Raw genomic sequence first — 4,058 nt, forward strand, 5'->3', positions numbered from 1 at the left:
CATAGACCTGGAAAGTATGATACAGTCATTACATTTACATTTACATTTAAGTCATTTAGCAGACGCTCTTATCCAGAGCGACTTACAAATTGGTGCATTCACCTTATGACATCCAGTGGAACAGCCACTTTACAATAGTGCATCTAGGTCTTTTAAGGGGGAGGTGAGAGGGATTACTTTATCCTATCCTAGGTATTCCTTAAAGAGGTGGGGTTTCAGGTGTCTCCGGAAGGTGGTGATTGACTCCGCTGTCCTGGCGTCGTGAGGGAGTTTGTTCCACCATTGGGGGGCCAGAGCAGCGAACAGTTTTGACTGGGCTGAGCGGGAACTGTATAGACCTGGAAAGTATGATAGAACTTAGAACTTAGTAGATTGCAACTCCTCGCCGGTGTTCGTTCTATCTTGATGGAAAATGTTGTATTGGGGATGGACATTTCTGAATTTTTGGTGGCCTTCCTAAGCCAGGATTCAGATACGGCAAGGACATTAAGGTTGGTGGCAGAGTAGTAAGATGAGGGTAGGCTAAAGGCTATCAGAACTGGTAGTCTAGTGCGTTGGGAACAGAGAATAAAAGGAGCTGATTTCTGGCCGTGGTAGGATAGATTCAAGGCATAATGTAAAGACAGGGGTATGGTAGGGTGCGGGTACAGTGGAGGTAAGCCTAGGCATTGAGGATTGATAAGAGAGATTGCATCTCTGGAGGCACCAGTTATGCTAGGTGAGGTCACCGCATGTGTGGGAGGTGGGACAAAAGAGTTCTCTGAGGCATGTTGAGTGGGACTAGGGCCTCCGCAGTAAAAAAAAAAAAACAATGATAACTACCCTAAACAACAGTATACAAGGCATATTGACATTAGAGAGACATAAAGCGAGGCATAAAGCAATCACAGGTGTGATTGGGAGAGCTAGCTAAGACAACAACGGGTAAGACAACAACAACAGGTAAAATGGCGATGAATGGGCAGAGAGGGTCAGTTAACTACACACAGGGCCAGAGTTCGAGACAGATAAACTAAATGGAGTACCGTGATTAATGAACAGTCCAGCAGGCATCAGCTATGTAGCCAAGTGATCATAGGGTCCATTGAACAGCAATATATGAACCAGGGAAGCCATTAGGTAGTCATTACTATGCTAGCTGGGAGATGCGCCTGGCTTGAGGCTAACTGTTGCTAGCTTCGGGACAAGGGCGTCACCTACGTCTGGCAATGGCCGGTTGAGGGCACATCAGACGGAATTGCGTCGGCAGACCAGTCGTGATGGACCGGCGGGGCTCCGTGTCGACAAAGGGTACAGGCCAATTGGCAAAATAGGTACTGTAGCTGGAGTAATTTTGTTTGCTAGCTGGGAGATGCACCTGGCTCGAGGCTAACTGGTGCTAGCTTCAGGACAAGGGCGTTGGCCACTATAGCCAATCCGGTGCAAAGGTCTAGAACTTACGGCAGGAATCCGGTGATGTAGTGGCTTCTAGTCGTCTTAGTGAAGAGTCTGGGAGGCATCAGCTGTGTAGGCGAGTGATCATAGGGTCCACCGAGCAGGCCGGGAGATGGGCCTGGCTCAAGGCTAGCTTCGAGGCTGGGCCACTCGGTGGCAGCTAGCCAGCTGCGATTATCTGGTGTAATGGTCCAGAGCTTACGGCAGGAATACAGTGATGTAGTGGAGAAAAACAGTCCGATATGCTCAGGGTTGATATCGCGCTGTGCAGACTGGCAGGTATTATCCAGGCTAAAAGCGTCTGGTGTTTGAGCTAAAAAGGTAAAGGTCGCTAGCAGTGGCTAACAATGACTAAATAGCTAGTAGCTAATTATCTGGTTAGCTTCTGATGGAGGTTCTAGCTATAAGGGCCAAAAAAAAGCAGATCCGTATCACATTGGGTGAGGCGGGTTGCCGGAAGGTATATTTAATTGAATTTAATGTTATGTTGACGAGCGGCTCCCTCCGGTCAGGTTATGTTGACGAGCGGCTCCCTCCGGTCAGGTTATGTTGACGAGCGGCTCCCTCCGGTCAGGTTATGTTGACGAGCGGCTCCCTCCGGTCAGGTTATGTTGACGAGCGGCTCCCTCCGGTCAGGTTATGTTGACGAGCGGCTCCCTCCGGTCAGGTTATGTTGACGAGCGGCTCCCTCTAGTTATGACGTCGAGTAATTTGTGTGTCTTAATTATTTAATTAAACAGAATGCTTCACTTCACTAGGGTAGGGGACAGCATTCGGTATTTTGGATGAAAAGCATGCCTAAATTAAACTACCTGCTACTCAGGCCGAGAAGCTAGGAATATGCATATAATTAGTAGATTTGGATAGAAAATATAAAGTTTCCAAAACTGTTAAAATAATGTCTGTGAGTATAACAGAACTGATATGGCAGGCGAAAACCTGAGGAAAATCCATCCAGGAAGTACTATTATTTTGAAAGGCTGTTTTTCCATTGAAAGCCTATCCACCATACAAAGACTTAGGACCCAAGTCACGATCTCTATGGCTTCTTCAGGCATTGTTTCAGGCTTTTACTATGAAAAATGAGGGAGATACATATCCACCATAATTTGCAAATAAATTCATAAAAAATCCTACAATGTGATTTTCTGGATTTTTTTTCTCATTTTGTCTGTCATAGTTGAAGTGTACCTATGATGAAAATTACAGGCCTCATCTTTTTAAGTGGGAGAACTTGCACAATTGGTGGCTGACTAAATACTTTTTTGCCCCACTGTACATCCTAGAAACCTGGTTAAACTATCATTATGACATCATGGATGAATTCTAGAATATACTATATATCCTAGAAACCTGGTTAAACTATCATTATGACATCATGGATGAATTCTAGAATATACTATATAGCCTAGAAACCTGGTTAAACTACTATATATCCTAGAAACCTGGTTAAACTATCATTATGACATCAGAATTCTAGAATATACTATATAGCCTAGAAAACTGGTTAAATTATCAATATGACCTCATGGATGGCCAGTCCTTGTATTCATAGTGTATTGAATTCAGGGGGTAGCCCTGAGCTGAACTCAAACCTGGGTCCAGCGACTGTCAAATCAACACCTTATAACTGTTACGCCAAGATGTCTGAACTTCTTGACGAGGTCGCTAGGTGTTGGGTTAAGGTTTCTTCAATATCGTTCTCTATGAATTTGAGAGTGGTTACACTTCTCCTTCCCCCATCCCTCAGCTGTTAACCAAGTCTCTGGGCAGCCATTTTGTTGCTGTTTAAAAAAACACAAAACCCAGCAATCTGCAGTTCAAACAATAACAAATCTGTCATTCCACCACTATTTTGGTAATAAAAGATTATGGGGTTGGAGAAATGTAACTACAGACAGACCTATGGATGCAAGGACTGACCATCCATGATATCAACATTATAGTTTTAACCATGTTGAGGCAGCAGGGTAGCCTAGTGGTTAGAGCGTTGGACTAGTAACCGGAAGGTTGCAAGTTCATATCCCCGAGCTGACATGGTACAAATCTGTCAATTAACCCACTGTTCCTAGTCTGTTATTGAAAATAAGAATTTGTTCTTAACTGCTATACAGTGTTGATTTACATTGTTTCTAAACATTATAGTAAAAAAAGCTTATTTGGGGTTCTGATGGGGTACAACAGTTGAACTCAACTCATGAGGCATGTGTTATATTCTTCAAGAATCAATGGCTGTAAATAAATAATTTAAAAGTCACAATATGGATGTAGCAATTGCAGATTTCCACCTTAACACCAAACATCAGTTCAACTGCAGAGTTTGTGCCTCTGTTGTTAAGACAGTACTTACTAGTGTTAATCAGGGAACGGTTTCTCAAAACCATCTTATGGCTAAATTCATCGTTAGAACCATTGGATGCCTTAAGATGCGTTTGGGAAACCGGGCCCAGATATCCAGGTTCCTCCTCTTCTTCCTCCTCCTTTTTCGATGTAAAAGTAATCTCCTCCCCCTCCTCTTTCACGCCATAAACTGCATCTTCCTCTCCTTTTACTGTGACATCATCCTCCTTTCACTCTGAACGCGCCCTCCTCTTCTTTCACAGTAACGGCCCCACTCCCTACTT

The sequence above is a fragment of the Oncorhynchus nerka genome, unplaced genomic scaffold (genome assembly GCF_034236695.1).
Source record: "Oncorhynchus nerka isolate Pitt River unplaced genomic scaffold, Oner_Uvic_2.0 unplaced_scaffold_3818, whole genome shotgun sequence".
In the NCBI taxonomy this organism is placed as follows: Eukaryota; Metazoa; Chordata; class Actinopteri; order Salmoniformes; family Salmonidae; genus Oncorhynchus; species Oncorhynchus nerka.